The sequence below is a fragment of the Schistocerca cancellata genome, chromosome 5 (assembly GCF_023864275.1).
Source record: "Schistocerca cancellata isolate TAMUIC-IGC-003103 chromosome 5, iqSchCanc2.1, whole genome shotgun sequence".
Lineage (NCBI taxonomy): Eukaryota > Metazoa > Arthropoda > Insecta > Orthoptera > Acrididae > Schistocerca > Schistocerca cancellata.
In genome coordinates this window covers 626,156,735-626,170,765 of record NC_064630.1, presented here as the reverse complement: position 1 = coordinate 626,170,765, position 14,031 = coordinate 626,156,735, and the positions used below count along the sequence as shown (strand labels likewise).

Below are 14,031 nucleotides of genomic sequence, written 5' to 3'. Positions count from 1 at the left end.
AAGGGCAACAATTACATCTCTATTTGCCAGCCTGGGTGGCCGAGCGGTTCTAGGCGCTACAGTCTGGAACCACACGACCACTGCGGTCGCAGGTTCGAATCCTGCCTCGGGCATGGATGTGTGTGATGTCCTTAGGTTAGTTAGGTTTAAGTAGTTCTAAGTTCTAGGGGGCTGATGACCTTAGGCGATAAGTCCCATAGTGCTCAGAGCCATTCGAACCATTTTGAACATCTCTATTTAAAACAAACAAAAATGTGGCGTGGCCTCTCCATCAAAGCAGCAATCCTTGCCATGTGGAATGCAGTCTGCCGCAGCACACTGCCAGCACCAACATCGACTGAAGACATCACTGCAGTGCGTTTCGAGGCTGCCCCTGGCGCCATGCATGCATAATCACGTTAAGAGCACAGACCTCACGTTGTCTTGACCAGAGGCTGAGCTCTGCATCACACCCACCACCTACTCAACATCCAAGGGTGCAATAAATCAGACATTGCACATACAGCGCAAGCTGCGGCTGCTCCGTTCGGTCGATGGGACTGGGAAATACTGTACCATCCTCCATACTCCCCGGACGTAAGTCCTTGTGACTTTAATTTGATTCCGAAGATGAAGGAACCACTTCGTGGCATTCGCTTCAGAACTGTTCCAGAGATTCGACAGGCAGTAAACCGCTGCATTCGCACCATCAACAGAACAGGCTCTGCTGACGGTATACTACGCCTTCCACATCGCTGGCATCTGGTTCTACACAACGCTTGTGACTCCTTTGAAAGACAGTAACAGGTGCAAATATGTAACTCTTTTGTATAGTGGCCACTATCTAAGTTCCAATCCTCGTATAAACTCCAAAAGTGAAAGCGTAAATAGCTTTCCCAAAGAGTAATTATGGTTTCATATTTCGCGTTATATTTTTCAAATCAATAAATATTGACTCTAAATAACAAGGAGTGAAAAGCCATCCACATGAGTGATAAAAGGAATCCGATAAATTGCGGCTACACTATGTATCACACAGACCTGAGGGCTGAGAATTCAACTAAATAGTTAGGTATTGCAATTACGAATAACTTAAATTGTAACGATAACATAGACAATGTTGTGAGAAAAGCGAAGCAAAAACTGGCATTTATAGGCAAAACACTTAGAAAATGTAACAGGACTGCTAAAGAGACCTGCTACACGACTCTTGGCCATCCTCTTCTGGAGTACTACGGCTCGGTAAGGGGTCCGCATCAGATTGGATTGACGGGGGTTATAGAAAAAGTTCAAGTAAGGGCAGCTCGTTTTGTATTATCGCGAAGTAGGGAAGAGAGTGCCACTGATATGATAGGCCAGTTCGTGTGTCAATCATTAATGTAAAGGCGTTTTTCATTGGGGCAGGGTCTTCTCATGAAATCTCAATCAAATTTCTCCTACGAATGCGAAAATATTTTGTTGGCGCTCACCAGCATTGCCGAGAATTTATCATAACAATAAAAAAAGAGAAATCAGAGCTCTCACGGAAAGATTTAAGTGTTCGCTCTTCCCCGACGCTGTTCGAGAGTGCAACGGTGGAGAAGTACCTTGAAGGCGATTCGATAAACCCACTGCCAGGCAATTAATTGTTAACTGCAGAGTTGTCATTTCGATGAAGATTTAGAATGTAAGACGGATATCAACATCAATACACGATGGGATGAATGAGAACTCGTATGAGAACACTTGTTACCATTCAGCAAGTCTGTGGCTTCATTCACGTGGCCGTTGCAAGCTGAAGGATTCGTGTTTATTGTGTGTTGGCTTCGGTGTCGCCTGTCCAGGTGGAACCGTGACGATGAACCGTCGACACATAGTGGACCACGGCCGCTACCAATGCTCCAGTGTCTAGCGGACTCTGTGGCTGAAACTTCACAGGCAGCTGCAGGTACGGAGTGGATGGCGACCAGCCCGTGCCGTGGTCGCACTGCATGTTCCACTACCCGCTCACCCGTGCGTACGACATTCTTCTATTGACTGGTTCCACATAGACGTCACTACCATAGCGGCTTACTTGTACAACGTGCAGTGTCGAGATATGAAACATCTATTTCCTGGAAAACGTTTAGATTCATTTCAGCTTTATTTCCAAACACTGTAACAGCCAAAATGTAGTGCTAATGTAGCGAAGACGTAAGATATCAATCTAAACATCAACGAAGCGTTGGTGACGTTTCTCAATAATCGAAAATTCTTTTAGCGACGGTAATTACTGTGTTTATGAAATCGATTAAATGCAGTGAAATGAAGCGAATGAATCATTGACGATTATATCAGAGCAATCCTGTCTGTTATGAAGTACCTTCAGTGCAACGAATGTGAAGTGGCTGTTGACAGTGTGCTCTAGACCGGGACTCAAACCAGGACTTCCTCCTTATTGGGAATCACCTAGAAAATTGCCGGCCGGAGTGGCCGAGCGGTTCTAGGCGCTACAGTCTGGAATCGCGCGACCGCCAAGGTCGCAGGTTCGAATCCTGCCCCGGGCATGGATGTGTGTGATGTCCTTAGGTTGAAACGTCCCCTTAGAACAATTTCAGAATTACTGTGCTGATAAACCTCTTACATTATTTGCTTATCAAACAGCTGAGCAAAACTGAACGTACTCAAACATTCACTAAAGTGACACACAATATTTTTAGCGCAACGCAATCTGACTTTCAAAAATCCCTACAAAAGAATGGCCCTGACTAACATTAACCTATACCTTTCACAAATCACTTACCTCACAAAAATCTTCATTACTCGAACTACTGCAATACAGCGAGCGCCACTACTGCCAGCTAAATAAAAGATTCAAACTACTGAAGGCACTAACTACTGATAGGCATAGTTAGCAAATGAAAGATTTTAATAGAGAACAAACAATGTATTTACCTCAATAGTGTTCAAAAGTCATAATGTATATACCAGTTCATGATATCCAGTGTTACAAATTTCAAAACTCCGCCATCTCTCTCCCCACATCCACCACTGCTGGCGGCTCGCCTCCAACTGCGCAACGCTACGCGCTGTTCACATCCAGCTGTCCAACACTAGAATGGCAGACAACAATGCAAACTAGCCACAGACTGCACACAGCACAGCCAGTGATTTTCATACAGAGCGCTAAGTAACGTTGCCAATAAGAAAACATAAACAGCCTACTTACAAGGTCAGTTACGTTCAAGAAGTTCTAAGTTCTAGGGAACTGATGACCTGATAAGTTAAGTCCCATAGTGCTCAGAGCCATTTGAACCATTTGAACCTAGAAAACTGAATTAAGCGAGCACGCATATCGGCTTGTCTCAAGCCTTTGTTGTCACTGGTGTACCAATTATCATTTCCGAGGACTAGTGAACACGGACGGAGCAGTAGCATTGCCATATACCGTGGCACAAATTATAGTTGTCGCTACATGGGTATTACTATGTATAAATATGGTACGTTGAGAGTCGTGCTTCACTGATGCGTGATTAAATTTTAATGCCTAACAGGTTTACACTACTGGCTATTAAAATTGCTACACCACGAAGATGACGTGCTACAGACGCGAAATTTAACCGACGGGAACAAGATGCTGTGATATGCGAATGATTAGCGTTTCAGAGCATTCACACAAGGTTGGCGCCGTTGGCAACACCTACAACGTGCTGACATGAGGAAAGTTTCCAACCGATTTCTCATACACAAACAGCAGTTGACTGGCGTTGCCTGGCGAAACGTTGTTGTGATGCCTCGTGTAAGAAGGAGAAATGTGTACCATCACGTTTCCGACTTTGATAAAGGTCGGATTGTAGTCTATCGCGATTGCGGTTTATCGTATCGCGACATTGCTGCTCGCGTTCGTCGAGAACCAATGACAGTTAGCAGAATATGGAATTGGTGGGTTCAGGAGGGTAATACGGAACGCCGTTCTGGATCCCAACGGCCTCGTATTACTAGCAGTCGAGATGACAGGCATCTTCTCCGCATGGCTGTAACGGATAGTGCAGCCACGTCTCGACCCCTGAGTCAGCAGATGGGAACGTTTGCAAGACAACAACCATCTGCACGAACAATTCGACGACGTTTGCAGCAGCATGGACTATCTGCTCGGAGACCATGGCTGCGGTTACCCTTGACGCTGCATCATAGATAGGAGCGACTGTGATGGTGTACTCAACGACGAACCTGGGTGCACGAATGGCGAAACGTCATTTTTTCGGATGAATCCAGGTTGTGTTTACAGCATCATGATGGTCGCATCCGTGTTTGGCGACATAGCGGTGAACGCACATTGGAAGCGTGTATTCGTCATCGCCATACTGGCATATCACCTGGCGTGATGGTATGGGGTGCCATTGGTTACACGTCTCGGTCACCTCTTGTTCGCATTGACGGCACTTTGAACAGTGGACATTACATTTCAGATGTGTTACGACCCGTGGCTCTACCCTTCATTCGATCCCTGCGAAACCGTACATTTCAGCAGGATAATGCACGAACGCATGGTGCAGGTCCTGTACGGGCCTTTCTGGATACAGAAAATGTTCGATTGCTGCCCTGCCCAGCACATTCTTCAGATCTCTCACCAATTGAAAACGTCTGGCCGAGCAACTGGCACTTCACAATACGTCAGTCACTACTCTTGATGAACTGTGGTATCGTGATGAAGCTGCATGGGCAGCTGTACCTGTACACGCCATCCAAGCTCTGTTTGACTCAATGCCCAGGCGTATCAAGCCGTTATTACGGCCAGAGGTGGTCGTTTTGGGTACTGATTTCTCAGGATGTATGCACCCAAATTTCGTGAAAATGTAATCACGTGTCAGTTCTCCTATAATATATTTGTCCAATGAATACCCGTTTATCATCTGCATTTCTTCTTGGTGTAGCAATTTTAATGGCCAGTAGTGTAGCATTGCGTGCGAACGCTCAGCTATCATATCAGCCGAATTTCCTTCAAGGTCAGGGGTGACTCGTTTCTTCACCTAAAAAAGTAAAAATTAAGTGAGCATCTGAAATGGTTTCCATCATGCATTTATTCCAGGTCAAGCAATAGTTTCTAAACTGTTACTGACAGCACTTGTCGTGGTGCCTCGTGGGCTCGAGAGCAAACTACCTGTATTCCCCTTTCTGGTATCCGGCTGATCACTGTATTACTGTGGGTGGCATTTCCATACACAGTTTCAATCTCCTTGAAACTTTTCTAAATACAGAAAACTCCAGATTATGACGGTTAAAGCGTACCCGAGACTGCAAGATAACCGATAAACACCGATCATACAAAATGCACATGTTTCTAAATGAATGTATTGTTTATGTATTTACGAAACATGCTACTCTTACATTTGGTAGCTCACTGAAATAATCAAACGTTACTCACCGGAAAATTCTCGAACTGTTAACAAAATTACACGTGACACACACTTCATTACGTTATCTCTCGCTTTCGCTTCACTTTCGGAATTTTGCGCCCAATTATTGTTGTTTCTGCCTTGTAATCACTCTTTTCCTGACGACGTTTCTCATTTCCCGGAGAATCAAATCATCTGCGTAGTCAAACTAGTTTTGTCCTGCATACTCTATTTACGGTGAATGCATTTCAGCGGCTCTGAGTGCAAGTTGATAGGTTTAGTGTGAAAAAAGGTTTATTAGCACAAAATGACGTAGGGGAAACGCAGGAGCGGCTGAAATATTGAATAAAAAACTAGAATACGGCCAGGCTACTGTGAACAGCATGATAACAGCACTTTCACAACCAAAGTAGATGCAAAGCAAGCACCCTCATATCAGGTTATACACAGATGACTCAGAGAGCGAAGGAATGTATGATGAGATTACAAATGTTATTCCGGTAGCTAAGGGAGATGAAAATTTAACTGTGGTAGGGGATGGGAACTCTATAGTAGGAAACGTAAGAATAAGAATAAATACACTCCGTAACAAAATTAAAAGATCATTTTTACGAAACCCCATCACCCATTACGACGCATAAGTTTAAATTTAGCCAAAAGGTACCTACAACCTTAATCTGTAATATACAAAAGCGTGGCGCCCTCCGAAGTACCATCGGGCTAATACAAGCTTCAGAGAGAAAGGTGTAGACTCATGAAAAAAGGTCAGAGTTCAGATGTTCATGAGAGCTTTAAGGTGTGTTAACGATGACACATTAACACCAGATTTCACCACATTTCTGCGCTTGCTCTAGTATACGAGTTGTAGGGATGTTGTGTCGAGAAGTAATAGTTGAAAAAAAAATTTCGATACGTAGTGCCACTTCCGAGTTATTTAATATTGAAGTTAGCCAATCAGATCGTCGCGCACAAATTAAAGCAGCGTGCCAGGACGAGTGTCCCAAACGGGCTCTTCATGTGGTTCCCTCAAACCGAACAAACGTAGTTTTTCCTCACCTAGCTTAAATTTACCACTTTAGAAAAAGACGCATTTATCTGGTAATGAGCGTTTGAACAAATGGTAATTCACGGACCCACAGATGCCGGTGTATTGCTGCATTTTAGCGTTTGCAAGTGCTAGAGTTTGTGTGCGCAACGACCTGAGGGCTAACTTCAATGTTAAATAACTCGAAAATGGCCCTACGTATTGAATTATTTTCTTAACGATTATTTCTCAGCAAAATCTCCCCTGCAACATTCTTACAAGCTTTTCACATTGTTTCTGGCCATCCTGTATAGTGCGCGCATTCTCCGTTTCAAAAACTACGCAGCGATCTTTCTCCTATTACGACAGTGTTTTTGATGCAGGTTGACATGGAAAGGGAGCCTCTAAAGAACACAAGAAACTTGCCAACTATCGCTGCAATTAAGCGTACTATATATAGCAATGTAGGAGAAAATGCGGCTTTTACTAACCGTTAATGATTTATGGCTCACTGCACCCGACAGGTAATTACGTAGGGGTTTCTCTTTCTCTCTGCATATGTGTGTGTGTGTGTGTGTGTGTGTGTGTGTGTGAGTGTGCGGTGCCAATGTTGTGATTCAGATTGCTAACAATATAGCCTTTCAACTGTGAACAAATGGACACTCATCCAGTCACGAAACTCCTAAATATTTTTCGGGAATTATTTTAAAATGAGTGGCTGAGGGAACTATTGTATCGGTATCAGTTTTGGCAAGACGCACATTTCCACGTGTAGTTACCAACTGATACTTGACGGTCCCTGCAAGAACATCCATGTTGGGAGCGAGTATCCAACACATAGCTTTTCCGTGAAGAAACACAGAGCATACCTTGCCAGTGAATCGCAATATGTCATTTGTATACTTTGCTAATTGTTTCAGGTACAAGTTCCGCCTCGTTTCATTTCTGAGGAGCAGTGTGATGTATCTTGCGGAGGTAACTTGTTGCATTCGCCTCCGTAGCAAGCGGTCATTGTGTTTGAGTTCTGTACGGAGGACCTGATTTCAATTCCCAGTTCTGTCAAAGTGGCAGTACAAAGACTCAGTGAGGTAACGTGAGGAGCTATTGAGCATGAGAAGCAGCGCCTCCAAGTTCTGATAAGCTAACAAACGACGGGGAAAGCAGTATGTTTTCCACATGTCTCTCCAAACACGTCTCTCCAACATGACGTCATTGACTCGGTGATCGTGGTCTTCCAAACCTAAAGACAGAATACCATTTTAATTAATTCTCGTCCTTTGGCTGTCGAGGACTATTCTATAGTGCTGCACGTGTCACCTTGTTCTCTTATGTCATGAATCAATTGCCAGCCACTGTAGATCATGACAAATCTCTCTCTTTTCTATAGAGTTTTGAATTATTAGGATCGAATTAAGAAGAACGTCGTCTACCGCCGGCCGCGGTGGTCTAGCGGTTCTAGGCGCTCAGTCCGGAACTGCGCGACTGCTACGGTCGCAGGTTCGAATCCTGCCTCGGGCATGGATGTGTGTGATGTCCTTAGGTTAGTTAGGTTTAAGTAGTTCTAAGTTCTAGGGGACTGATGACCACAGATGTTAAGTCCCATAGTGCTCAGAGGCATTTGAACCATTTTTTGAACGTCGTCTACCGACTGTTAGAGAACTTATTGATTGGCGACTCCATGGAGTGTCCTGTGCACCACGACCAGATAATGGATATACTTAGAAGGAGAGACAGCATTGGTCGTATTTTGTTGTTTTATTAACCGCAAAATCGATTTTCGGTCACTTAGTGACCATCCTCAGTGCTGTAATATACAATTTAAATTGGTAGGCACTGGTGTCAACAAGCTTAGAGCGATCACATAAACTGTTTATCAGGCTACTGACGTCCACTCCTGCTTCAGACCGTCTAAAATACACCGACGGGAAAAAATTTGCAGCCCAAAGGAAGAGGTCATGAGACTGTACGGTCGCAAAAATACCGGAGGCCACAAACCACTACCGACAGGGAAGACCATCGTGTTCGGCTTAGGGCCCTGGTGCATCGTGCTGTATGTGCAGCAGCAATTTGGCACCATAGTGACACAACGAACTGTTTTAAAACTGTTACTTCAAGGACAGTTCGAGCCCGATGCCCTGTAGCGTGAATTCCACTGACCCCAAATCATCGCCATTTCCAAGTTCAGTGGCGTCAAGCGTCAGCTCATTGGAGGGCAGGGTGGAGGTGATAAAAGCCGTTGATGACCTTGTGTTGGTTAGAAGGAGACTAGTTGACGGCCTGCAACCAAACTGTTTGTGTGCTAGACACACTGGACAATGCACTTGGAGTCATGGTCTCGGGTGCAATTTCATACGACAGCAGGTGCACCCTCGTGTTATCCCACTTAGACTGAATATTTGTACCTCAGTTTGGCGATTCGATCTGTTGTGCTGCTCGATCGCCAGATCTGACTCTGATTGAACACATTTGAGACATCATCGAACGACGACTCCAGCGTCATTCACAACCAGCATTAACTGTCCCTGTATTGACTGACCAAGTGCGACGGGCATGGAACTTCATCCCACACACTAGTATCCGACATCTGTTCAACTCAATGCATGCAAGTTTGCATACTTGCATTCAACATTCTGGAGGTTAGATCCGTAATTAATATACCAGCATTTCACTTTTGCGGTGGGTTATCTCGCGCTTACATTAACCTGTGATCTTCCAATGTTAATCGCTTAAATATGTCACCTGTACAAGTGTATTCTCGAAATTTCGTTACTAAATGTGTGTGAAATCCTATGGGACTCAACTGCTAAGGTCATCAGTCCCTAAGCTTACACACTACTTAACCTAAGTTATCCTAAGGACAAACACTCACACACCCACGCCCGAGGAAGGACTCGAACCTCCGCCGGGACCAGCCGCACAGTCCATGACTGTTTCGTTACTATACATTAATTTTTTTTGTGTCACTACTCATTTGCCGTCAGTATACGTCTGTGAGGCCAACAGCCTTGCCGCAGTGGGAACACCGGTTCCCGCCAGATCACCGAAGTTAAGCGCTGTCGGGCTTGGCTAGTGCTTGGATGGGTGACCATCCGGTCTACCGAGCGCTGTTGGCAAGCGGGGTGCACTCAGCCCTTGTGAGGCAAACTGAGGAGCTACTTGATTGAGAAGTAGCGACTCCGTTCTCGGAAACGGACATACGGCTGGGAGAGAGGTGTGCTGACCACATGCCCCTCCATATCCGGATCCAGTGACGCCAGTGGGCTGAGGGTGACACGGCGGCCGGTGGGTACCGTTGGGCCTTCGTGGCCTGTTCGGGAAGAGTTTAGTTTTATACGTCGGTGAATTTTATTTTCTTGATTCCACTCTAACGTGTTGCGCTTTGACACTGTAACGTGACAAAAGACGGTGATGCATTTGAAAATACTGAGGGCGAAAGTCGTCAAGACAGCGCCTACGGTCTGCGGTGAGGCCGGCGGCTGCATGGCTCGGGGCGGCGCGGAGCCCCCCTGGGCCGCCGCGGTGGCCCCGACTGTTCACTGCTGGCAAGCAAACGCCGTCCTCCCGCTGCTGCCCCAGATCTCTCCTCTGCCAGACGGCCAGGCCATTCTCCCAGATAACAGACACACTAGTCTAAACTGCCGCGCGCCCAAACTCCACTTAGCCTCCATACCCAATGCGCCACTCTCACATCGAGAATTTGGACCTTTGCGCAGACGTACTACCACCTTTCTGCCGTAGCTCCATAGCCGTTGGTTGCTGTAAGGCGCCTCGCAGAATATTTCATATTGCTTTTGTTGTGTCTAGACAAGACAGTCTAGACACAAGGCGAGGAAACCGAAAGGGCACGCGTCAACTCACGCCGGCTGGCGTGAAGTCTGGAACAGGATACGTAATGAATGCTATAAAGAAAAGTACGTAGCTGCGGTTATACTTAACTTTACTCCATCATTTGTATACAGCATTCTTGATGATACAAGTGAGACTCTCAGATATGGTTAATGGCGCCTTGCTAGGTCGTAGCCATGGACTTAGCTGAAGGCTATTCTAACTATCTCTCGGCAAATGAGAGAAAGGCTTCGTCAGTGTAGTCGCTAGCAAAGTCGTCGTACAACTGGGGCGAGTGCTAGTACGTCTCTCTAGACCTGCCGTGTGGTGGCGCTCGGTCTGCAATTACTGACAGTGGCGACACGCGGGTCCGACATGTACTAATGGACCGCGGCCGATTTAAAGCTACCACCTAGCAAGTGTGGTGTCTGGCGGTGACACCACAGCTTTTGCCACCTTCTCTTCCATAAATTCTGATGAGAAAATTTCATCAAAATTAAAATAATGCTAAGAAAAAATTGTTGTTAAAATTCACGGATGTATTAATTAAAAATGAGGTAATAGAACACTGAAGTAACTGTTTTGGAAAAAATATCTACTACTTGGTGTCGACATAAGATAATTTCTTTCATACGTTTGTGAGACACATCAACACTTCAACTAGTTTAGTACATAATCGTTCTCCATTGTGGCACCATTTTAGACATATTCATGCACGGACTATTGCAACGCCACGCTTGTGCATACACGAGACAATGACGTCGCTCTATTGCTGACATTTTGATATTTTCCAAATCCTAGTTTTATGCTATTTCCTCTTCCATACAACATCTGTGAGCATTTACTCATGTCGTCACAAAAGACAGGGTATTTAAAAAGAAAAAATCCTGCGATTTCACAAGACTATATGTTCTAAGGGAATGAAGTTGATAATTTGAGTTGAATTTTAAGCTATCGCATGGACACTAAGAGACTACCTTGGCACCAATTGCAAGTTTCCGCTAGGTGTTTCGCTGCCGTACCGACCTCGCTCGCTACTCAGCGCTCATCGGGTCGAATAATACACCAACCGAACGCATTCTGGGTTCTCTGTTTCACCAGGTGCAGCTCGGCAGCAGCTGAGCATCACGATGTTTGAGGAGAGGACGGCTCTGCGCTTCCTGCAGCCCACATCACTCGTTGTTGGCACTTGCCGTTTCAAGACAGTGGTTGTTCACGTAGACGGATACCCGCAGACGTATTCCTTATGGCTTTTCAAGAAGTAGAAGAGCGCATTAACGGTGTTTGGTATCTAATCCACAGAAGCCTACAAACTGTGCTGATCGGAATTTGGCCATTCCTCGTTCACAGCGTGTTTTGTGGCGGCGTTGATAGTGTTCCAAACCATAAGGTACTCATTTCCAAGTCACGATGATGATAAACAACAATGTACAGAGTCATATCGTGGTAATAAACAAAAGGGTGTAGAGTTTTTTGATTCCGTTCTGAGCGCGGATATGGAAGATTATTGCCTTTAAGTTTATTGTTCAATGATGAGACTCTGATCCATTGTGAAATACTGTACCTGTGTGACTCCCTTTCCAACAACTGTGGATTAACTGCGGTGCCCCAGAGTAGGAGCAGCACTGGGTGCAATCACTCCATACATGCTCACGAAATGTGGGACGAGTCTAGCTCTGACCTGGACGCTTGTCGCACATCCGGTGTAGAGCATAGCGAACATTTCTAGAAATTAGATGGTAACATTGATCCAGAACGTGACTGCAAAAATCACCTCAAGGCTGCATGTGCATACATGTAAAATGGAAGGGTTCTTTTGAAATAAAAAACCTTGTACGCCTACGTGTAAATTAAAAAAGTTTATATCTTCATTCATGTAGAAAATAAAGTCTTATGAAATCCGATGAATCTCTTTGAGCCATCTTGTTTTCCATTACTGAGTCTGCATAGCTTGATTCTCTTTCCGCCTCTATAGCTAGAAAGATGTCGACACACCAATTTCTGGAATGAGGCAGGTCTGCTTATCTACTATTCAATCTATACTACTATATAAAGACATATCATTGTTTAACGTTGTAATGCAAAATCTGGAAATCGTCTTGACCGATTTACTTCAAATTTTTATATGATATTCAATGACCCTTCAGACAGACATACGCTAAATATATACAAGGGAAAGAGTTGTTACCACAAATCTCGTGAATTTTTTGATCGATTTGTTTCAAATTTTTGCTCTATACTCAGAGGACCGACATAGACCAGAAGATTTGTAAATACATATAATTTAAGAACATATATGTAATATGTAAAAGGGAAATGTCATCAAAAATCTCAAAAACTTCTTGATTGATTTCCTTCCAGTTTTTACACGTTACTGTAATGAAATATTCGTATGGACATAAGCTATATTTTTTAATATATGTAATATATAGGCCTGTCCGCCCTCGTGGTCTCGCGGTAGCGTTCTCGCTTCCCGAGCACGGGGTCCCGGGTTCGATTCCCGGCGGGGTCAGGGATTTTTCCTGCCTCGAGATGACTGGATGTTGTTGTGTCGTCTTCATCATCATCATTCATCCCCATTACGGTCGGAGAAAGGCAACGGCAAACCACCTCCATTAGGACCTTGCCTAGTAAGGCGGTGCGGATCTCCCGCATCGTTCCCCTACGCTCTGTAAAGAAGCATGGGACTTCATTTCATTTCAATATATAGACCTAAATAAAATTCGAAAGGAAAAGTTGTTAGCAAATATGTATAATAGGGAAATGTTGTTAACAAAACACTCGGCCGATTTATTTAAAATATTTCACAATACTTAATAAACATTCGGACGGACATATGCTATACATTTTTTAAACAACAATGTAAGGTTATCTATTACAACCGACTGCAGGTAAGAAAATGTGTGCTATGCTCTGCTGTGAAAACGTGCGAATTTGTTTTCTTTCATGCACAGAAAACAGGAAAACTGCATTTGTGCCTTATCTACTTGTAACTACAATACTTCTACGGAATCTCAATTTGCAATAACTATAAACAAGGCTGAAGGTCAGAGGGAGGGAGAGAGGGAGAGAGAGAGGGGGGGCAGTGGGGGGGGGGGGAGAGGAAGTGGGAGGTGGACAGAGATGGGGGAGGAAATGGACATAAAGAGGGAGAAGAAGCAGATGGACACAGAGAGGTGGGATGGGGAGATTGAAGGGGGAGGAAGGGATTGACGGAGAAAGGGGGGAGAAGGACGGTGAGAGGAGGAGGAGGAGGAGGAGGAGGAGGAGGAGGACAAAGAGAGGAAGAGGAGAAGATGGACAGACAGAGGGGGAGGGAAGAAGAAGATTAGGACATATATCCAATTCCCAATCATATTAAGTATTATGGAGATGCACCAAGGGTCAACGCCTTTGTGGCACACTACGGTGATCTCTATGAAGAAGCGGAACACGATCAGGCAGCCTTTCATGAGGTCCGACGAACGCTCTCCGCGTGTCTCGACGAGACGGCCAACCGGAAGTTAACAGGGGAAGTCACAGTTGACGACGTAATGGAAGCGCTTGATAAGGGAGCGTCGTACAAATCGCCGGGGCCCGACGGGTTTCCGCTAGAGTTTTATCGTACATTTAAAGATCTCATGACTCCACGATGGACTGCCATGTACTGCGAATTGATGTCTCCCAATGTGACTCTTCCACCCACCTTCGTGGAAGGAATGATCATCCCCATCCACAAACCATCCGGCGGCACAGGGATACAGGCATACCGACCACTGACCCTTCTTCATTGCGGCTACAAGACCTACACGAGGATACTTGCAGCACGCTTTAAACGCGTAATACGCCAAGTGATATCACTCGACCAAA

The 14,031-nt window shown here is 45.0% G+C and overlaps 1 protein-coding gene, 1 non-coding gene and 1 pseudogene across 2 annotated transcripts in view; 2 read left to right on the top strand and 1 right to left on the bottom strand.

Annotated features, from left to right (window-relative positions):
* LOC126188875 (ras-related and estrogen-regulated growth inhibitor) overlaps nt 1-14,031 on the bottom strand; it is a 381,204-nt gene that overhangs the window by 344,443 nt on the left and 22,730 nt on the right. The gene's annotated exons all lie outside the window — the stretch shown is intronic.
* Nucleotides 30-113, top strand: Trnas-gga (transfer RNA serine (anticodon GGA)). The gene is given in 2 exon segments: nt 30-69; nt 79-113. It is a non-coding gene; the product is annotated as a tRNA-Ser (tRNA).
* LOC126189911 (5S ribosomal RNA) lies at nt 9,353-9,470 on the top strand (annotated as a pseudogene).